This window comes from Quercus robur, chromosome 11 (assembly GCF_932294415.1).
Source record: "Quercus robur chromosome 11, dhQueRobu3.1, whole genome shotgun sequence".
Classification (NCBI taxonomy): Eukaryota; Viridiplantae; Streptophyta; class Magnoliopsida; order Fagales; family Fagaceae; genus Quercus; species Quercus robur.
Genome location: NC_065544.1, coordinates 24,772,261 through 24,796,646, shown reverse-complemented (window position 1 = coordinate 24,796,646; position 24,386 = coordinate 24,772,261). Strand labels below are relative to the sequence as shown.

The 24,386-nt window shown below is 33.5% G+C and overlaps 1 pseudogene; it reads right to left on the bottom strand.

Annotated features, from left to right (window-relative positions):
• Positions 1–859: 859 nt before the first annotated feature.
• LOC126705335 (MADS-box protein JOINTLESS-like) lies at positions 860–23,461 on the bottom strand (annotated as a pseudogene).
• Between the last annotated feature and the right edge of the window lie 925 nt (positions 23,462–24,386).

Below are 24,386 nucleotides of genomic sequence, written 5' to 3'. Positions count from 1 at the left end.
CTTTTTCATTTTTCTATAAAAAGTTTCCTAAAATAATTTAGGAACATATGCACTTAAGGCATACGTTAGTAGAACCCTTTTTAGAATGCAAAAATAGCTTATTTAGCTGAAATTGAAAATTTTTTATTGAAATTATTGTAGATAAAACAAAAAACTAGTTGAAATAGTATAATGAGACCCATGAATAGTAACTAGAATAAGTCGAAGAGTAAGCCAAACTGTTAAAAAAAAAAAAAAAAACCTGCATTTTTTGGTCAAAGTCAAACACAACTTTAGAAAAGAATTAAAAAATAAATTAAAAATCATTCCCTTAACCCCAAAAACAGAAAAAAGAAAAAAAAGAGCAATGCAGCTAGCTCTTTAGCCAAGCAGGTATAGGTCATTTTGATAGCTACCCATCAGACATCAGTCCATCACACACGGAGGGTAGCCGACATTTACATATTTATGGTTTCAATTTCCAATCAGAAACATAATTCAGTTGAGTGCAGGGCACAGCACACTCAAAACATTTAGATAACAAGAATATTCCATCGAGACACAAATAAAAAGTGGTGTATATATTACATCATTGTAGATTGGGAAATTTTCAATCAATTGCAAATTCCCGTGTACCATCACGCACGTTCGAGAATTGCTTATTTATGTAACTTATTTACTTAGTGTGAGGTAAAAAGCTAAGAACTAGCTTAATTTTCAAAAAACTAAAAATAAGACTATTTGAAATAAAGTCAAAATAAAAAGTAGTGTAAAACCGGCAAAAAATACATAATTTAATAATAATAATAAAACTAGTTTTTAATCTATTGTCAAATGTACACTATAATATGTTCAAAATGGTCAATTACAATGTGTCACGTACTACTTAATGCGTCTCACTATCGTTATTCAAAACCAATGAAATATTCCAAATGTCATTGAATAAAAATTACAAAGAATACTGAAAGCCAATCACATGCCAACACATGTTAATATTTTAATTTAAAGTGTCATAACTCATAAGTAGTCTAATTAAATGCTACCATGTGTTATTTTAAATTAAGACAATTTGCCTAATCAAATGGCGATGTACATGTGTCTCTTTGAGAACTCCCTCCATTTAAATTATGAAACATGTCATCAATCAGAGTCAATCATATGCCATTAAACCTTCTCAAAATTCTTATAAATAGAGGCTCCCATTGATCTTGTAGGATGACATTCATAAGTCTCAAAACTCTGCTAGAATCAAGCTCTAAAGCTTGTAAGAACTTCAAGAATTTCAACTATTGAAGGTCTGTCAAATTCCGGCTCCAATGCCACGAACAATTTCTACATCAAAATCTTCAAATACAAAGAACATTAATCCCTCCAAGCCTTAAAGTTCAACTAAAATCGAGTTCTGAAGCTTGCAAGAATAATTTCAAGTTTCGAAGCTCTATCAAATCAAGCTCCAAAGCCCTAAAGAACTTCTACATCTAGATATTCGAATTTGATGGACATTCATCCAAATCATCAACTATCAAAGTTCTACTGGAGTCAACTCAAAGCCCTAGAGACTTCAAGTACTCTATTCCATCAAAGTTTTATTGGATTTAAGCTTTAATGCCTCCAGAAAATTCCACCACAAATCTTCAAAGACGAAGAACATTCAAATTACATGAAGAATGAGAAATCTCTAACAAGCGCACAACAAGAGATTCATTGCAATTCCATTCCAAAGGAGAAGATAGAGAAGAGAATTCACCTTATTGGCTATAATGATAGTGATTGAGCTAGAGAAATGGACAATAAAAAAAGAGTAGTAGTGGTTTTGTATTCTATTTGGGTGATACTGTGTTTACATCGACTTCTAAGAAGTAAAGCTGAGTACGTTGCTGCTACCTCTAGTGTTTGTCATGCAACTTGGCTTAGAAGTTTGTTGAAGGAGTTGCAAAAGCTACAAGAAGAAGCTACAAAGATATTTGTAAACAATAAATCAACACTAACTCTTGCCAAGAATCTAGTCTTTCACTACCAAAGCAAGCACATCAATACAAGGGTGTCATTTTATTCAAGAATGTATTGCTAGAAATGAAGTTCAACTTGAGTTCATGAAATCACATGATCATGTTGCAAATATCTTCACTAAGCCACTAAAGTATGACACCTTCTGCAAGCTACAAGCCTTACTTGGAGTGATAATGAAAATAAGTTTAAGGAGGGACGTTAGAAATTAAACTTGTTTTTAATTAAAATTTCATTAATAACTGTGAGTTTAATAAGTTAAATAAATTGCAACAAATGCATGTGGGGGGTTTCTTGAAGTTATGTCTGGGATTTTATAAATATAAAAGTTTAGAAAATAAATGTAGTTGGAATTAAGAGGATAGATGGAATAGTATATATAACCGATGCATCAGAAAATTTCAAAGCAGGAGTGAAAGAAGAGAAATACAAGTGTTAAAGAGCTCTCTTACACTTCCCTCTCCACACTCTCTCCCCTTGTGGCCTTGTGTGTGCTTTGTGATTGAGTTACTTTCTTTGAGTAGCGTGAGTGTTTGGGAGTGCAAGTGAGAAAAGGGCCACTAATTATTCCAGAGTAATCCAGTGTCCACTTCTCAAATGTAGTCAACAAAGTCATAGCAGCCACCATGCACAGAGTTCTCCTTTAGCCAGATTTTGTTCTATTTATGGGTATGTGAGCAGTTTCAAAAGGGAATGGTTAACTGATTCCTGTAATAGGATCGTGTAAGAGACTTAGACACACGACATGCAAGAACTTTTTATAAATCTGCGTATTGTCTTTTCCAGAGCAACATTCATTAGCTGCATGAGCTGTTTGGTTTACACAAACTTCTCACAAATGGAGACCCACCCTTACCAAGATCAGCACCATTCTGTCCACGACCTTCATTCAAGTAGAAACTGCCTGGTATTTCTAACCCCCTGCATATGTGAATCTCGTGCATAACCTTTGTGCAAAGTTGATTCAGCCTCATTTCTAAGGAATTAGCAGGCATTCTAACCATGTCTAAAGGGAAATTTTAATAATAGTCATAAAAGCCCTCAACTTTTGTTTATTGGGTAAGGAAAAGAGAAATTTAAAGGAAAAAAAGTTTCAGAAGAGTGGCAGTCCTGTTTATAAAAGAATGCTGGGCATCTTCAATAATCCATTCAACGTGTGAAGCATAAAATGCACATGTGTTAGCCAAGCGATAAACATTTCTGCATTAATATTGTTATTTAATTACCTCAAAAATATGAGACATGCAAAAGGCTAATATGCTCCTGTAGGCATGTACTTCATCTTGCATGCTCATAGGGCACGAATGTCTCCACAACGACTGTGGCCGATGACTTAAATGTTCACAACCTGCAAAAGAAATTATCCTTTCACCATTAAAAATAAAAAATAAAAAATAAAGGGGGGGAAACCCTCCTCAAGATTTGTTGCCGAATAGCTGCCCATTTTGTTACGTAGAATTATCAAGTCATTGAACTTATATTCTTTAACTTTTCAAGAAACTTATCGTTCAGGAAATTGACATATTGGTAAGGTTATGATTTGATAAATACTTTATGTTTAAATTCAGATTCTTAAACTATTTCTAATAAATTTTCGAAGGAGAGATATACTTTCACTTCTGAAACTTGTTTTCCAAAACACGATTTCATTCTCTTACTCGAATTTATACTTAATCATTATTTGGCCCTGGCACCCTATTTTCATGATGACATTTTATTTCCAAGTGCTGATTATTATGTCACCTTGGCCACCATCAATAAAACATCATACATGAAACGGCATCTAGGATACATAAGTTATGAAACAAATTAAGAAGCCTATGTACTAGAATTCTAGGCACAAAATACATACCTCAAGAGAATTTACAGCAAATTCTAATGCCACATTTATTTCTGAGGGTCCACCCTGCAAAAGCAAAGAAGGAAAAAAAGGAAGGGTAGAAAACTAGAAATACTTCGTGGCCTCAATTTTGTCTACTGAGAAGTAGACATTCAAAATAAATGAAATGCAATGTGATATGCACCTCAAATGGGGGAACCAAATTAGCTACCTTTCGGACCATGAATGCTTCTCCTGGTTGAAACCCCAGGATGACTGATCAGGGGCAAACCCTTGAGTCTGCACAAAGCAATTATCATGAACTGTACTGGAACTCAGTTTTAATAGGCTGTATATCTATTCTGATTTTCAGAAATAAATTGAGCAAAAAAGCCATAGCTTATCCATCCAAGATGTTCTCAACATTTGTGTAACAAGTGGAATAAATTATTTGGGAAAGGATTCCCTCCCGTTTAAATCGTCCAATTTCTCTAAACAGAATATCACTTCTCTAGAAATTCTTGGAAATTAATAAGCGTGCTATTATTCTCACATTTGACTCTTACAACTATTCTAGGCTTCTAGCTGAGCCGGTTCTAACTTTAATATAACTGAAGCTGATCCACATTGTGTTTTTGTGTTTGTGTCAAATAATAAAACTCCAAAGCCACAGAACCCACCCCCCCCCCCCCCCCCCCCCCCCCCCCCCAAGAGTCTAAAAATTTCATAGTTCACATGCAGAATTTGAAGAATCATAGATGTTGCAATTGTGCCCTAATCTTTATGTAATGTCATCATTTCCAAGAGGTGTTAATAACCTTTCTTATTCCAAAGTACTAAGAACTAGTGAAAACCCTTCATGGATCAAGTTTTTGTTTCTATTTTTAGTGATTTGAATTCAATTTTCTATGTCCCAAAAGTGAGGGGGAAAAAACCCATTTTTCTCTATTTCACGAAGAACTTTAAAAAAAAGGACTTAAAAAAAGTGATTGACATTTGATTTATAAGTCTTAGCTAGCCCTAACATGTTAAACAAAAATTTTGATGAGTTTACTTGATAGTGAATACCAAACTACATACATATGATGCAGGTTTGATATGTAAGCATATAATTTAAAATGTAGCTATATTAATTTACTTTCATTTTTCTCATACGTACATATATATATATATATAGAGAGAGAGAGAGAGAGAGATACTTGAAAAGAAATAATAAAAGAAATATGATATCATTTACCCTAGAAAAATAGAAGAACAATTTACCCTAGAAAAATTCAATAAAAAGAAATAATAAATGCACAGTGGGATCATATTATATTATGAATTATGATATCATTTTTCCCAATTTGTAGCAAGAATCTGTGTTCCAAAATTATAGGAAGCACACAAGTCTTATTTGATGGAGCAAGATTTACTTGAAAGTATACATTAACAAATATAGACCTTAAACCAAATGTACACAAAAGCCCCATTCTTGATAAAGAAATGTGAAGGCGGACATGTAATACTTCAAAGGCAATCGCACATGTACAACAAACCTATCGCAGAATTGTGATTCAATTTCATGCCCTGAATTGTCATCAAGAACTCGAACTATGTAACTTAAGGAACGGAGCAAACCCTACAAACATAAGCACAATTGTCAAAGTATAAATATATATGTTGTTTAAGGATTACCATGTCATCGATATTGGAAGAAATTACTGGAATTACTAATACTTTTGCTGCTCTCCAAGCATCTGAGTTCCAGTTCATCTTATGCAAATTATCAATAGTATGTCTTGCCAAGATCAGTCTCTACTGTACAAGCAACCTTTCCCATCACCTTCTACTTTATTTTCTATTGAAACAAATTTGATTTATCCATAAACATGATTTAGCATCCAAAATTTACCACATACATACTCTGAATCAACTGATGGAAATAAATTGGTCTTACAGAAACTTAATTACAACTCTGAGCTAGGATTTATATTTACTTTGACATGGCTTTTTTTTTTCTTTTGTATTTGAGAAAAGGGAATCTGTGTATGCTTCTTCATCTTCACTATACTTCAATTTCATTTAGGGAGAGGTAGCCTGCAAGACATAGAAACATGCACTAAGGCAAATGGTTTCTCTATAGTAGCAGCATGCATTTCTTGGCATGCAGTCAATGATGAGATTTTTATTTATTTATTTATTTTTATACAATATAGAAATTCTACTCTAACCTAATCTAAGTGTATATGTGTGTGAAACTCCCTCTTGAAAACTTGAACCCCGGTCCTTACCCCCCACATCTAACAAGCACTTATACTTGTGGAGTGACCATCGCACCAAGGGTATGCGGTGGTGTCAATGATGATAGTTAAGTTGCTACACAAACAGACAAATTGTTCAATGATAAGTTGAAAGTGACATCACCTTGTGGTTGCAACCATTAATTTCGCCACCAAATTTATCTTTTAGTACCAGATAAGCCCAGATTTACTTTAAAATGGATTTAAGAATATATTGTTAGAAGTTTAACTTGTTTTTAATTAACCTTTCATAAATAAGTGGGAGTTTCATAAGTTAAATGTAGTGGGAGGTTTATTGAAGTTATGTGTGGGATTTATAAATGTAAGAGTTAGAAAATAAATGTAGTGGGAGTTAGAGGTTGGATGATGTACTATATAAACCTATTCATCCGTCAAGTTCTATGCAAGAGTTGAAGAGAAATACAAAACATTAAAGTGTTCTAACTCTTCCCTCTCCACTCTCTCCCTTTATTTAATTTGTGAGTGTGAGTCTCTTCTATACACTAAGTAGTATGTGAGTGCTTGTGAGAGTAAGAGAGGAAAGGCCCATCAATATTTTTGTTTTATTTCCAAAAAAGTGGTATTAGAGCCAATCGGTTCATGGTGAGAATGGCTATTGCCAATGGGATGGTGTCATTCCAAATTCCTCGACTTACCAAACAAAACTTTGAAAATTGGAGTATTTGAATGAAGGCATTGCTCGGATCCCAAGATGCATGGGAAATTGTGGAGAAAGGTTATGTGGAGTCACAAGATGAAGAATCTTTGACTCTAAACTAAAAGGAAGCCTTGCAAAAGGCTTGGAAGAAAGATAAACAAGCTCTTACATTGATTTATCAAGGTTTGGATGAAATCATGTTTGAGAAAGTTGCAAATGCAACTTCATCTAAGCAAGCATGGGAGATTCTTAAAAACTCTCTAACGGGAGTTGATAAAATGAAGAAAGTTCGCCTTCAAACATTGAGAGGCGAGTTTGAAGGTTTGCCCACGAAAGAATCTAAGGGCCCGTTTGGTAAGAGATTTCTAGTAACGTTGTTTATATTTTTTGAAAATACGTGTGAGTGAAAAAGTGTGAAAATACATATAATATTATTTAAACACTAAAAACTGTTGTATAAACAACAGTAACAAATGGGTCCTGAATCTATCTAAGATTATTTTTCAAGGGTGTTGGCAATTATAAATCAATTGAAGAGATATGGTGAGAACTTGGATGATGTCTGTGTGGTAGAAAAATTCCTACGGTCATTAACTTCTAAGTTTGACTATATCGTTGTGGTGATTAAGGAATCAAAAGACTTGGAGTCAGTGACCATTAACCAGCTCATGGGATCATTACAAGCCCATGAAGAAAGGCTTAATAAGAAGAAGCAAGAACCTTTGGAGCAAGTCCTACAAGCAAAGCTCACCTTGAATGAGAAAGGGTGGCGTGAAAGTAGCCAAAGAAGCCGAGGACGTGGATGTGGTAGAGATAGAGGATCTGGACAAAGGAATGGTCAAAACTCTCCCAATTATGAAGAGAGGGGTTAAAGTTCACAATCTGCAAGAGATCATGGAAGATGAAGTTTCTCAAGACCATACAAAAGAAGGTATGATAAATCTAACATTAAATGTTATAATTGTAAAAAATATGGACATTATGCTTCTGAATGTAAAAATGCCGCTGACACTGTTAAGGAGAAAGCTAACTATATTGAAGATAAGAATGAAGAAGTGGAGTCAGACTTTATTGTTGGCATACAAAGAAGAAGACAGAGAAGAAAATGGTGTGTGGTATCTTGACTCTGGTGCTAGCAACCATATGTGTGGGAATAAAAGGATGTTTAAAGAGATTGATGAATCGGTGGTCGGGAATGTTACCTTTGGTGACTCATCCAAAGTTTCAGTGAAGAGGATCGGTAAAATTCTTATCCGTTTAAAGAATGAAGATCATCAATTTGTTTTTTGATGTATATTGTGTGCCAAGCATGAAAACTAATATTTTGATTATGGGACAACTCCTTGAGATGAACTATGATATCCAGTTGAAAGATAGTAGTTGCTTAATAAGAGATCATAAAAATAATGTGATGGCTAATGTGCCTATGACAAAAATAGAATGTTCTTGTTAAATATTCAACATGATGTTATTAGATGTTTGAAGGCTTGTTTTAAAGATTCTTCTTGGCTTTGGCATCTAAGATTTGGGCACTTAAACTTTGAAGGACTACAGTTGTTGGCAAAGACGATGATGGTGAGAGGATTGCCTTCCATTGAGCATTCTAACCAGCTTTGTGAAGGATGTCTCCATGGCAAGCAATCAAGGAAGAGCTTTCCAAAATAAGCTACTACAAGAGCAACCAAGTCATTGCAACTTGTTCATACTGATGTGTGTGGACCTATCAAGCCATCATCACTAGGTAAAAGTAACTACTTTCTTCTCTTTATTGATGATTTTAGTAGAAAAACGTGGGTTTATTTTTGTAGCAGAAATCTGAAGCATTTGGTACATTTAAGAAATTTAAGGCATTTGTAGAAAAGTAGTGGCCGTGAAATTAAGTCCTTAAGATCTGATAGAGGCGACGAATTCACATCAAATGAATACAAAGAATTTTGTGAAGCAAATAGGATTCGCCACCCTCTAACAGTTCCAAGGTCACCACAATAGAATGGTGTAGCAAAAAGAAAGAATCGTTCAATTCTTTATATGGCCAAAAACATGTAGAAGAGTAAGAAAATGCCTAAAGAATTTTGGGCTGAAGCTATAGATTGTGCAATCTATTTGTCCAATTGTTGCCCCACAAGAAGCGTACAAGAAAAAACCCCACAACAAGCTTGGAGTAGGAAGAAGCCTACAGTTTCCCATCTTTGTGTGTTTGGGAGCATTGCATATGCACATGTACCAGATTAAGAGAGATCCAAGCTAGATGATAAAAGGAAGAAGTATGTGTTCATAGGCTATAATCCAAGCTCTAAGGGCTATAAGCTCGAGCACTGGAAAAGTCATTGTTAGATGAGATGTGGAATTCAATGAAGAAGACACATGAGAATGGAGCACCCAAGAAGAAGAGAAGTATGATTTCTTCCCTTTATCTGAAGAGAAAGATCAAGGGAATGAAGTTCATGAAGAGCCTATCACTCCACCTCCATCACCAGCAGCATCATCTCCCATTCATGAAAGTCCATCATCATCGTCATTACTAGAAGGAAGTTCTAGTGAAAGACCAAGAAAAATGAGAAGTCTCCAGGATCTTTATAATTCAACAGAGATTACAGATGGTGTAACACTTTTTTGTCTATTTGCTAATTGTGAACCTAAAGGATTTGAAGAAGCAGTGCGAGACAAAAAATGGAGAGATGCTATGGACAAAGAGATCAAGGAAATAAAGAAGAATGATACATGGGAGCTTGAAACTCTTCCTAATGGAAAGAAGACAATAGGTGTAAAATGGGTGTACAAGTTGAAGAAGAATGCAAAAGGAGAGGTAGAGAGATACAAAGCAAGATTGGTGGTGAAATGTTGTAGTCAACAACAAGGTATTGATTATGATGAGGTATTTGCCCCAGTTGCTCGTTTGGAAACTATACGATTGCTAATTTCTTTAGTAGCTCAGAATCAATAGAGAATTTTCCAAATGGATGTAAAATCCGCATTTTTGAATGGCTACCTTTAGGAAGAACTTTAGGTTGAGTAGCCTATTCGCAATGTTGTAGAGGGGCAGGAAGATAAAGTTTTGAAGTTGAAAAAAGCTTTATTTGGCCTGAAACAGGCACGAAGAGCTTGGAATAGTAGAATTGAAAAATATTTCCAAGTTAATGGGTTTTCTAAATGCCCACGTGAACATGCGCTTTATTGTAAGGTGCATAAAAATGGAGATATCTTAATTGTTTGTTTGTATGTAGATGATTTGATTTTTACAGGCAACAATCCAAGTATGTTTGAAGACTTCAAGAAAGCAATGACTAAGGAGTTTGAAATGACAGATATTGGACTTATGGCCTATCATCTAAGCATTGAAGTGAAACAAATGGAGGATGGGATTTTTTTTTTCCCAAGAAGGTTATGTAGAGGATATTCTCAAGAAGTTTGAGATGTTAAATTCCAATCCAGTTAGCACCCTTGTAGAATGTGGAGTGAAGTTATCAAAACATGACGATGAAGAGAAGGTTAATCCAACATTCTTCAAGAGTTTGGTTGGAAGTCTCAGGTATCTAACATGCACAAGACCAAACATTCTTTTTGGCGTTGTACTAGTTAATCGCTACTGGTATTGTATTCTATATGGGTGATACTGCATTTACATGGAAGTTCAAGAAGCAGCCAATCGTGATACTTTCCACTTGTGAAGCTGAGTACGTTGTTGCTACCTCCAGTGTTTGTCATGCAATTTGGCTTAGAAATTCGTTAAAGGAGTTGCAGATGTTGCAAGATGAAGCTACGAAGATATTTGTGGACAATAAGTCAACAATAGCTCTTGCAAAGAATCTAGTCTTTCATGACCGAAGCAAACACATCGACACAAGGTATCATTTTATTCGAGAATGTATTGCAAGAAAGGAAGTTCATCTTGAGTTTGTGAAGTCACATGATCAGGTTGCAGACATACTCACTAAACCACTCAAGTATGGCACATTCAACAAGCTACGAGCCTTACTTGGAGTAATCAAGAAAACAAGTTTAAGGGGGAATGTTAGAAGTTAAACTTCTTTTTAATTAACCTTTCATAAATAAGTGGAAGTTTCATAAGTGAAATGTAGTGGGAGGTTTATTGAAGTTATGTGTGGTATTTATGAATGTAAGAGTCAAAAAAATAAATGTAGTGGGAGTTAGAGGTTGGATGGTGTACTATATAAACCTATTAATCCGTCAAGTTCTATGCAAGAGTTGAAGAGAAATACAAAATATTAAAGTGTTATAATCTTCCCTCTCCACTCTCTCTCTCTCTTTATTTAATTTGTGAGTGTGAGTCTCTTCTATACACTAAGTAGTGTGTGAGTGTTTATGAGAGTAAGAGAGGAAAGACTCATCAATATATTTGTTTTATTTCCAACATATAGTATGTTAGTACTTATTGTAATGCTAAATCCAGAGAAATAATTAAACCTAAGGACAAATTTCTCAGTTTGGTCAAGTTCCTCAATTGAACTACAACTACATGCTTTAGTAAATATAAGGCCCCTAAATATTGAGGTTTGATGTAAATATACTTGGATTGAATCCTAAATCTTATTTCATACTTCATCCAAACCCCACCCCCCCCCACACCAAAAAAAAAAAAAAAAAAAAAAGAGAAGAAGAGAAAACAATTGAAGTCAATGAAATTTTACAAACTTACCCCAACTTGAGAGAAGTGTCTGAACTGTCATTGTCTTGAGGAGGATCAGATGAGTTGCAAATATTGCTGATTGACTCAGATGACCGACCTTGTTCAAGTACATGTGTTTGAGTGCTAAACATATTCTCCATCTGTGGAAGAGACATTTTTTATGACTGAAATAGAAAGGGGAAAAAATAGAAAACAAAATAACGAAAAACGAAAGAGAGAGACTTATTACCTGTTTTAATCGTTGGTTTTCTGCCATCAGTTGGGCTCCCTGCATTAAAAGAATAAGATGCACAGAAAATTATTAAGACATCTTAGCCTTAAACACAAAATACAATATAGTATGCCTATATGTACCAAACTTCTTATAGAGGCCCATCTTAAGAAATTGATACCCTTTTATGGGGCAATCAAAATTGTTTTAAGTCAGGTTATAGGATAAACAATTTAACATTCAGTTCTGAAATTATGAGGACAATATTTCAACTAAAGGTTCAATGGTGGTTGCTTGCCATGTGAATTCCTTCTCTACGCAGTGCACATAAAGACCTTGGCAAAAGGCTGAAAAAGTTTTACAAATCCAAGACTGCTCAGCTATATTTTTTATGAAATGTACCAACTTGCATCAACACCATTCATTTTGGATGATAAAATAGTTTGTTCTACAACTACTCATAATTTAAAACTATTTACTCACATTTACCAACAATATGGATTTAGTGCAGAAGCTTATATTATATTATTGTAGTCCTAACAAAGTCCTAACTATATTAATGTATTCCTAGGGTTAACATAGAGTTAGTCTACTACTAATTCCCTTCAATAAATACATTGTAATACACATAATTCAATGGTAAAGATGTGGTTAAGACTTTCTACTGCTAATGTAGGCCTCTAAGATCAAACCACTTTAATTTCTTGTGTTCCTCTGCAAAAAAAAATAATAATAATAAAATAAAATAAAATCCTTGTGTTCTTTCTCTCTTACCTTCTCTTTGTCTCTTTCTTTCCACCTACTATTTCAATATTTTACCATGATAACATTGATTATGGAGCGGCTAATCACTAAAGCAAAGATATTTTTCGTTGAAACTATATGACCTTTTGCTTAAGGGCACTGATCTATTCCGAAAACCCATTCCCAAAATTATAATAATTCTATGAAATGTCTTGCACAAATTTAAAGTTTGGAACATTACCTATCGCTGAAGGACAGTGATCTCTTCCAGAAATCTTTCACCCTGAAAGACAAAAAGGTTTCTGATATTAAGAGAATATACATAAATTTCAACACTCCACAAGAATTACAGTAAACAGAGATAACACAGAGACAAGCCTTTGTTTCTAGAACACGGCTCAGGCCTACTTCAAGCACTTTCTCTAGTTTCCGTAATTGTTCTATATCCATTCCATGGAGCTCTTCTCCCTTAATTTTCCTGTTAGGTGTACACATTTCTCAACATTAATTTAGTGTGATATGTGCATGTCTTTACAGTAACAAGTTGATAGCAAGGTAGTTGCATACCTCAATTCACGTGTTTTCTCCTCAATTTCCTTGCTCAACATGGTGTAGGAGGTACTGTTCTCAAGCTAACATAAAGAATTTCCGTTCATGAACACTTTTTTGTCATGTGATGTGAGCACTTTTAATATATCAATTGTTCTAAAATATGTACACAATTCCAATCCAGCTTTCAATAAGAAAATTTAATGCTGCCCAAAATGTTAGGGTCATCATTTTGGGAGTGCCACAAGTAGTCTACGTGTTTCAAAAAAAAGTTCCTATCTTTTCTTATGGTGGTAAAATTTCAATAAAATGTAAGTTTCAAAATTGTTATGAAATTTTAATGAGAATGGATTAAAAAATAATCTAGATAATTTTTGCTTATGACAATGATAAAATTTTACTGCATCAATATTAAATTGAAACAATTGGAATACAAAGATGGATAAATGGAAATACACATAAAGATAAGCTTCAAAATGAAATAATCCGCTTAAAGTAAGGAGTGGCCCTATTGATGAAAAGACGAGGGAGGGTGACTTGAGATTTGGTTATGTTCAAATGAGAGCGATTTATGCACCAACATAAAAGAGGAAGTTAATTTAAGTTAAGGTAATGGAAAAACGGTAGATGAAAACCAAGAATAACATTGGTACAATTAGTTAAAAAGGACTAGTAATGTAAGTAAGTAATAGAAACTACATATTCAGAAGGAATAGAATGAAGGAAAAACACATGGCAAACCCAAATATATTGTTAAGGATCCATAATTGACTGCAAAAAATTTGGGACTAAAGATTTGCTATTGTTGGATGGTAGTTTTAAGAAATGGCTATGGCCTATGCCACATTTTGGTCAAATTCTTTCATTTAGGCATTCGTTAGTCATTAATTTTTGTTGTTTATGATAATTATTTCTTTTTTTATATAACTTGTAATTTAAAATTCAGAATAAGATCTCCTCTATTTTGGGACGTTTCCTAGAGTTTGTAGGATTTTATTTATAATTTTTTACTTTTTTGGAAATTTTTAATATTTCTAGCCTAGTTTTTTGCTTGAAACCAAATTAGGGTATTTTAGGGTCTACTTGCCTATTTATATGCAACCATCAAGGTAATTCAAAATTTCATTAATCAAATTTCTATGGTTTTTTTCAAATTTCTTTTTTCTAGCGGACTTCAAATTTATCCTAGGGAATTAAAGGAACTTCTTGTAGATTCAAAAAAGATTATATTGAAATACTGTTCTGTTTCTTATGACCTTTTACCTGCATGACTTATTCACCAACTAAAAAAGTTCAAAACATCATACCTGCAACTCAAGAGACAAGTGGTCCATTTTTCGTAGATTATCTGAGTGTAGATTATGTCTTTCAATTACCTGCTGCATACTTCATACAACAAAAGGATAGCTCACTCAATTATTTTCTCTCTCTCTAATTTTAATAAGATGAATATGAGGATGAACTTATAAATTACTATAATATACTACTATTTCTGACTCAAATCTAAGAAAAGGAAATTTGAGCTGGTGACTGAAGAATTATTTATCTCATGTTTGCATATCTATTGTTGTATCCAGGCTTACTGCGTTCTCAATTAAAATGTGAACCACAAATGATATTGACACAAACTATACGCAAACTTCTAATTGCAAACCATAAAAGGTGAACATTTATATGAACCCACAAACTATTTATATTGATTGACACAAGGGGTACATTAATTTCTTACTTATTTACAAACATCAAATAAAATGACTTAAAACTTTTTTGATTTGGTTCTAGCTATTGCATTTAAATGTTACAACAATTAAAAATTACAGCTTGCAGGTAAAATCTCATAGAAGAATAAAATCTACATCCATAAGGAAGAGCTTTGCACTATTACAGCGATGAAAAAGGTATGCAGAAAGTGTTAGTTTGTACAATCTCCATTTTGTTTGATATGGTTACAGAATCGATATGAATGATAATAAATAACATATTGTAGCATTTTAATATTATGTAATGAAGACATTGACTACTATCTATTTGAGTGTTTTAACAAAGGTAAGTATAATACGTTGAATAAAAATTCTCTACAAGAATTACTAAAAATATAATGAAGATAGTGTGTCAAAATAATTTCAAAAATATTATATTTGAAAAAAAGGTAGTATTAGTTGTGCAAGGAGTAATGTAATAGAATTAGTGTGATACTAATACCCCGGATTATCTAGATTGGATTGGGTTAGTGTGTTTTGTACAGACGCATGTTAAATTTAATATTGGACATTTATTAGCTCTTCTTCTTCTTCTTCTTCTTTTTTTTTTTTTTTTTTTTTATATACAAGATAAAAATTATATTCTAGCTTAATCTAAGTGTATATGTGTGTAAAGCTCCCTTTTATAGACTTGAACCCCGGCCCTTGCTCCCCACAACTCACAAGCACTTATGCTTGTAGAGTGACCATCGCGCCAAGGGTGCGTAGTGGTTTAGCTCTATCTTAGTTATATAATCAATTGCAAGAAACATTAATTATAACTTGACTAGGGTTTTTTTTTAGTATAGAACATATGTGACTAGAGGTCTCTTCAAGTTGTAACAAATGATATCAAAGCCAACCTAGTAATGCCATGTAGCCTAAGGATACTACGTACATTGCAACAAGACTCTAATAAGGACATTAAGAATTTGAAAGGGAGAAATTGTGATACCCCAAATTATGTGATTTGGATTCGATGAGTGTTGCATCAAGATACATTGACTAATTGGATATGCCAATTTGAGATGAATTAGAGATGAATCAAATTTCGGGATTGCACGATGCTTAGCTATTAGCTTTGAACGCTGATGCTAAGCTTGCTCAAAGTGATCAACAAAAAGGTTGTGTTGGTCAACAATTGGTGATGTTCAAAGGTGAAAGCTCTAAGAGTGGAGAAGGTAGCTCAAAACCTAAACTTTATTCTAAATATCAACCTAAGATAGCTCTAAAAGGTTGTGCTGGTGAACAAACGAGTCGAGATGGTTGACAATCTTCTTGTTTTTAGGTGTGGGCAAATTGGTTATCTTGCAAACCAATGTCCAAGGAAAATGGTACATGTGTATGTGACTTTTGGACGAAGATAATGGGGGTGATGCAATGTAAGGAGATTGAATTGAATAAGGTGAATATTAGGTGATCCATCGAACATTTGTAATTCCTAAAATGACTCAAACAAGGATTGACTTAGTTATAGCATCTTCAAATGCACATGCAACTCCCATGGAAAGGTGTGTTCCATTATCATTAATGGAAAATTTTGTGAGAACATCGTTGCACAAGAAATGGTGGACATGATTTAAGTTGAATATGGAACCCTATCTTAAAGCCTTAATGAAAAGCATGGTTGAAGAAAGGTAAAGAGGTAAAGGTAACTAGAAGATATCCTGTTTATGTTGAAATGGGAAAGAATTATAAAGATGAAGTTTGGTGTGAAACCATCCCCATGGATGTTAGTCATTCCCTTTTTGGGTGTGGCTTTGGCAATATGATATCCATATGATGGCCATAGAAATACATATACCTTTAAAATTAGAAAGTTAAAAAAAATATATAAATAAATAAAAAGCTCCTACATCTTCCAAAGAGGAGAGTAGTGATTTTCTAACTTTGTCCAATTGTAATATAAGGTAAAAATACTAGGGTGGTGTACATATTGGTGGCTAAAGAAAAAAGGAAGCTTATTAGTGTACTGATAACCTATCTAACAAAGTGCACTATTTAATGAATCTGAAGGGGCATGAAGAATTGAATATAGAAGTCATGGAGATTTTGTAGAAGGAACATTTTAGAGAAAACTTGATTCCTTATGTAGTATCAACCTTACTCATGCCAAAGGAGGATGGCACTTCATTGATGACATGTTGTAAAAATTGTGTAAGGCGGTGGAACTAGATATTTGTATGAGAAACTAGAAAAGAAGAGGAATTAGACCCAAAAATAAAAATACAAGTAATAGGTGGTAGGGTTTGAAGGGGAAGAAACAAGATTTGTTTAAAAATAAAATGATCATAGATAGCTCGTGGAATTTAGATGAAAATGTTGATAAGATGTAGAATGAAAAGACTAATGTTATTAATAGAGTAGCTAAAGACTGACTTGGAAAATGTATAGGATATGGGCGACCGAACAAGGAGACTTGGCGGGGGACTAAGGAGGCTCAAGCAATTAAAGAGAGAGAAATATAGAAACCTACCTAGATGTTGAGTCAATGATGCTAATGAAAATTAAAAGTGGCGAAGAGGGAACCAAAAAGGGCTGTTCAAGAGGCTAAATGTAAAATTTTATAACAAGTTGGGGACAAAGGAGGGAGAAGAATATTTATAAATTAACTAAGACACTGAGAAATGAAAACATGACTTGAATGATATTTGATGCATTAAAGATGAAGATCTAAGAGTGTTGGTAAAAAAAAAGTACCTTAAAAGAAAGATGCAAAAGTTATTTTGATAAACTTTCTAATGTTAACAATATAAAAGATTGGAGCAAAATAAATAACCCAACGAAGGATAGATACTGTAGATTTTTTCAAAGAATTAGGATGACCTAGGTAAAGGACACATTAAGGAGGATGAAAATAGGAAAAACAGTGGGATTGGATGAAATTTCCATTGAAGTTTGGGAGTGCTTGTGATGGAAATCAAGATCAATTGATTGAGAACTTGAACTAGAATTGCATTAAAATTAAGAATTAAAGCTGGAATTACAGAGAAACTGGAGAAACAAGTTTCTGTCCAGGTCTGAAACTGAATTATATTCACATCAAAAATTGATTTTACTCTTACATAGCTAGCCTATTTATAATCTTTAACTATTAGGAAATAAAGTAGCTAATAGTTACATAAGTCAAAGTTGTAATTAATGAGGATATGATGCGGGAGATGAAAGAGAATTATTATTTAATATTATTTATGTTTGCAAGTCAATTGTATTTTTATGTTTTAGGTCCTAGTAGTTTATTGGGCTTTTAGTATTTTAATTTAGAAGTAAGGTTATTTTTGTAATAAGGCAATTAAGGTTTCCTAGCCAGCAAAGGTATTTTTGTAATAAGGCAATTAGGGTTTCCTAGTCAATTAGAACTAGGGTTTAGTAATCCTTTATAAGCAACCTATTGTACTCCTTAAGGGGATAGTTGATATTTTGATGAATGAAAACAATGGCCGTTTGGTCTTTCTTTGGTCTGGTGCTGACTCCAGGTCTACCCTAGGTGCTGACTCCTAGTGGTTTCCCCGCTTGGTGCTGACTCCAAGTAAGGCCTAGGTGCTGACTCCTAGGTCATATCTTTTATTTTTCCGTTATTTCAATTTTGTTCTGGTTGTCCTGCGTCAGGATACATAGCAGATATGAGAAGTCAAAATAAGGGGCTGCTGGCAGTCCTAAGAGGTCAGAAAGGTTGGCTGGCTGGTTGTCAGTCCTAATGGTAGAGGAGGGGTACATGGCAGATACGAGAAGTCAAAATAAGGGGCTGCTGGCAGCCCTAAGAGGCCAGAGAGGTTGGCTGGCTGGTTGTCAGTCCTAAGGATAGAGGGTGGCTGCATCAGCTTGGGCAGTGTGGATGTATGCTGGTAGACACAACTTTTCCATAAGATCTTAAGTGTTAATTGTTAACAAAATGACTAGTGATTGAAGAACTAATTTAATACTAGTGTGTAAACAAGTTAAAGCATCACAAGTGAGTTTATTATCACTATAGGTTTAAGTCAAGAATCAATATTAAATCCATATCTCTTTAGACTAGTAATGGATGAGTTAACTAAATGGAATAATGAGGGAGTCCCTTGATTTCTACTTTATTACATAATTTTAATAGATGAAATTAGAAGGGGAGTAATGCTAAGTAAAAAATTTAGCAAGACACTCTAGAATCCAAAGGCTTTGAGATTAAATAGGACTAAAATAGAGTACGTGGAATATAATTTTAGCAAAAGTAGAAATAAGGATGAAGGGGTGGTAAATTCAATAGTCAAGTGATATTAAATAGAAGAAGCTTTTGATATTTGAATTAGTAATTCATAAAGATAGATAGATTGAAGAGAATGTGAATTATAAGATAAGAGAAAAGTTGATAAAATGGAGAAGTGCATCAAGAATATTGTGCGATCATATAATATATATCAAGTTAAAGAGAGAATTTTATAAGACTGCTATAAGACCAACCATGCTCCATGATACTGAATGTGAAGCTGTTAAGAAGCAACATATTCATAAAATGAGTGCAACTTAAATGAGATGTTAAGATGGATAAGTGAAAATACCAAAAAAAAAAAAAAAATAGTATTAGAAACGAGGAAATTTGATTTAAGGTAGTGGTGGCCACTATTGATGAAAAATGATGAGAAGAATCACTTGAGATAGTTTGATCATGTTCAAAAGAGAGTGATTAATTCACCTATGAGAAAGTATGAATTTATTCAAATTTGAGGAAATTAAAAATGGGAGAGAAAGACCGAGTCACTACTTTTAACAAAAAATACAATTCTCCATAGTTCATGCATTATATACAATTAAATGTTATAGCTTATAACTTAAATGTGAGTACAAGGGGTTGGTCTAGTGATTCCTAGGATGTCATGAGATCCGTGAGATTCTGAGTTTAAAACTACTACCCAAAATCTTTGGGTTAAATGTTTCAACTTATAACTTACATGTGTCACTTCATGGGATTGGTCTAGTGATTCTTACGATGTCTTGAGATCCATGAAATTTTGAGTTAAAGACTCCTAACCAGCATTTTTGGGTTACCCACAAGAAATTCTTCCCTATAATAACTTGGTATGTATGGGATATAGAAACTATACACACTCAAGGAACAATCAGCTGCTCGTAGATCTCTAGACATCCTCGTTAGCAACCAAAAAAAACAGCTTATCACTCATTAGTTGCTAAGCAAGTTTTACAAATACTTCTGGCAAAATTCATGTGCATGGAACATCCTCTCTCGGAGTGCCTTCTAATTTCCTTCAATGTGGGTGACAAACTCAACTTGATTCTAGTGTAATCGAGTGTGCTAGGGTTTATAAAGATTATTTTTTTCCCTTATCCCCTTTAGATATAGTGATGATGTGGTCTATTAGAGTATAAGGAGCTTTCCTATGGTAATGATGCAGTACATATTAGAAATCGCATTACTAAGGGTAGCACTAGGCGCTTATTTTGAGGGAGATTAATGTTTCTGCTCTAGGAGGCTCATTGGGAGGGAAATCAGTGTTTTTGATTTAGGAGACATGTAATATGTATGCCACGTGGACAAAGAAATATGCAAACAGCTAAAATAATGTCTCTTTGGACAATCAGATTCTAAAACATAATTTGGAAGGTCTCTATTTTGCATTTACGACTATTGGACACATTTCCAAATTTTAATATTGCAAATTTATTATAATAATTTACTTCACCTATAAGACTAACTATACTCTATAGTTCTAAAATTAGGCTGCTAAAAAAATATATATTCAAAAAATGAGTATAATTGAAATGAGAATATTAATAAGGATATATGAAAATACAAGGAAACATAGGATTCGAAATGAGAAAATTTTCTTTAAGATAATGGTGGCCCCTATTGATGAAAAGATAAGAGAGAGTCACTTGAGATAGTTTCATCATATTCAAAGAAAAACGATTAATGAATTGGTAAGAAAGAGTATGATACAAGTTTAGGAGATAAAAAAAGATATAGGAAACAAAAATAACATTATTAAAAGTAGTAAAAACAGAACATGTCACTTAAAGAAGTAATGAAGATTATGACTTCAAATAAATAGTATTACGGAAAAGAATATATGTTGTTAGCCTTAACTAGTTTATTAACTGATCCTAAAATTTTGAGAGTAAGCTTAGCTAATGTTGTTGTTGTTGTCTGACCCTAAAAATTTGAGAGTAAGGCTTAGCTATTGTTGTTGTTGTCATCATAGTATTGCTTATATATTTCACATAGAGTAGAATAATTTGTTTCTTTCTTCTCAATCAAGAAAACTTGACAATCTCAATATAATAAATTGCACACCCTTTGAACTTTCGTCGTACACTCAAAATGCAAGGCTAATGATGTTGTTTGTAAGTAGAATAACAATACAACTAAGTTGATATTAATATGTACAAATGACTATAGAAGATAGTGAGAAGGGTTATTTAACGAGATCAGGCCTATTGAAGAGGCCAATAATAAAGAAATTTATAAATTAAGGATATTGATAAGACAACATTTTTTTTGGTGTTTCACGATAAAGATTTGTCTTTTAAATCATGTACAGTCCACTTCGCATTTCCATCCTTATAAAGTTCTCAAGGCTCTTTGTCTACTTCTTTTGAAGTTTGTTTACTGAAAATTGTTTATCAAAAGAGATTGGATGGTGAGGTTGGGCTTGTTACGTACCTAGTTTAAATTAATTTATAATAACATCCCTCATTTTTGTGTTGGAATCTCTAGCATTAGGTTTTATATATACATAAAAAAAAGTGTTCAAATTGGCATATGTACTCTACATAAAAAATTATAATCCCAAGCTTTGCTCCTAAGTTTGAGTCATATAATTTTGCTTGATATTTTTTGACAGAAATGCTGTGAATAGATTAGTCAGGATAACAAAAGAGGATTCAATGAGGTGGAAGTGCAAAAGCACAAAGACCATTAGGCATTAAAGGAAGAGTTGAGGCAGCTAATTGAGGCTTTTTTTTTTTTTTTTGATCAGGCTAATTGAGGCTTTACACTAAGTAGATGCAACTCTAAAACTTAAGAAAAATAAAATGTTAGATTAGCAATATTACAAGACACAATAACCGGCTAGTAGAACTTCAAAACAAGTCCCCCCGCGCCCCCCAAAGAAAAAAAAAAAAACCTTCAAAATAAGTAGCAGCAACATACGTTAAACCCTTCCAGGTGATATTAAAGTCTCTCTTTTTTTTTTGCCAAAAGAATTCATATTTTTTTTCATTTGGCAATAACATAAGATTTTATAGTATTTTTTTTTCTTTATTTGATGCTACATAGTACAATTTTTCAATCACTTCTCTTTCTTTTTTCCAAAAGAATTCATATTTTTTTCTTCTTTGGCAGTAACCATAAAATTTTATAGTACTTTTTTTTTCTTTATTTGATGTTACATGGTACAATTTTTCAATCACTTCTGATTTGTTCAGCCTTTTTCTTAGAATCTCATTATTTTGAGCAGCTGGGTCTCTCATCTTCCCTCTCTCTCTCACCTTAGAAATGATAAAACCATAGTGAATGCATGAAAAAAATCGATCAAGGAATGGACAATGACATATTATTCTATAAATAGGAAAAGGGTTTTTCTATAAGTAGAAATATGTATGAGACAAGAGATTGAAACCTTGAGCTGGCGTACTCAAAGAGCTTTCCAGTTGCAGAAAAGACTATGAGAGCAATATCAGCATTGCAGAGAGTAGAGAGCTCAATTTGAGAAAGTCACCTGCCTTGCCGTCGTGTTGTCGATTTTCTTAATCTGAATTTTCTTCTTTGTCATTTTCCCTTTACATCAAACCAAATTATCAGTCTAAACTAGTACTATAGAAATAGAAACTCTCTTTGAATAGAAAAATTCATGCAGAGAGGCACCAAATGTGATATGTAGATCGAGAATATATAGTACGAAAATAAATGACTCAATGTTATGGGTTTCAGATGGTAAAGATCAAAATAAAATCTATTATACTTGTACGGAATAATTAAGTATCAGATCAAAGATAGAGAATGGAGAATTAATTAAGCTGGAATGTAAAACATGAACAAAATAACAAAAACAAAAAACAAAAAACAAAAAAAAAAGACAGAAAGCATTCATCAAAAAAAAATTAAAAAAAAAAGAAGACAAAATAACAATTAGCCTGTAGGCCCTGTACACAAACGCAAACTCGAACTCAATGTATCAGATTAAACTAGAAATAAAAAAAATAAAAAATAAAAAATAAAAATAAAAATAAAAAGATCTTATAAAAATATGAGAAATCAAACTGCACTTGCTCATCCAAAAAACGAAGGAAAAATAAAATAAAATCGAAGCAAACCTTCACACAAAATTTCGATTAATTTAGCAGATCTTCAACAAGTCTTGCAGTGAAAATAGAGAGAGAGAGAGAAGGTTTGTACTGTGAAGAGAAAAGACAAAGGAAAAGAAGGGAAAGATGGGTTTTGTATAGAAGAATAAAAAAAGCGGAACTTTGCCAAATTTAGCCAAGAATCCGAAACCAACCCACCTCATAGAAGGAAAAGTAAGCAGAACTGTAGAAGCACTCTGAGGTAAGAGAAGAGGAAGAAGAAGAAGAACCCTACCTATAAAAGCACTCCAAGTACTAGCTGCTGTAGCTCATTGAATTTGCAAATTTTAACGGATGGTGGGAGATAAAGGGATTGGCCAGATTTCCTATTTTCATGTAGTAATACCTCCTTTCTTTGTTTCAAGGTTGTTGTCGTTTTTAGTGCTGCTATTGACATGTCTCACAAAACCAGATACGAAGCCACCAATGCTTTTAAGAGAGAGAAAGAGTGAGACCAATACTATTTAGAGAGATACAGTATAAACTAGTTTTTGTTTTTGTTTTTTTAAGGGTCTTTTTATGGGGACCATTATTGACTTTTACTCTAGTTCAAGAAAATTTAAGATTCCTTTTATGGCCAAATAAAGGAGTTGTCTGCAATTTCAGAAATTGGTCATTCAAAGTTTGGAGAAAAATGGTAAAGGGAATTTAATGAGTATTTGTGGATGAGTGGCTTACATAATACATACACAAAAATAACATACCAATAAATAATCAAGTGGATATTTTCTGATAAAAAATAAATTAAAGTGGATATATATTATTTTATATGATGAGGATTGCTTTCCGTACAAATTGCCATGCCGCTTCACTGGAAAGAAATTATGACATATTTGTACCCTCGCACTCGTCATGTCTCCCACCCCCTCCAATTCTTGCCTGATTTATTAGAGCTATGCTAGATCACGTAAAAGCAGTACAACTTGCATTGTGCCACATGAAGTTGCACAATTTGTGGCACAAGTTGTACTACATAGCATCTATTTACCATTCACAATTGGTCATGTGGTGTCACAAGTTGTACCACTTTGTATAGCACAAGCATAACTTGATTAATTACTACTAATAATTATTGCTCTATTTTGAGGATTGCAATTTCTAATTATTACTCTATTTTGAGGATTGCAATTTTATTTATAGCATTAATATTGGTGGTGTCAAATTGTCATATTGCCAAATTTAACAACTAATATTTAAAAAAAAAAAAAATAGGACTGCATTAGTGAAGCTAAAGGTATATGTGGGGGTGATAAACCGGGAAGCCCAAACCAATGTATGTGTTAGGTCAGGGGCCCAACCCAAGGAAGAACTCTTCCTCGGATAGGTCAAGCCGAGGAGAAAGGGGACGGTCAGCCATCTGAAGGGGACGCATCAAACCAGTCCGCGAAAGAGAATAAGTATTAAGAAAGAAAA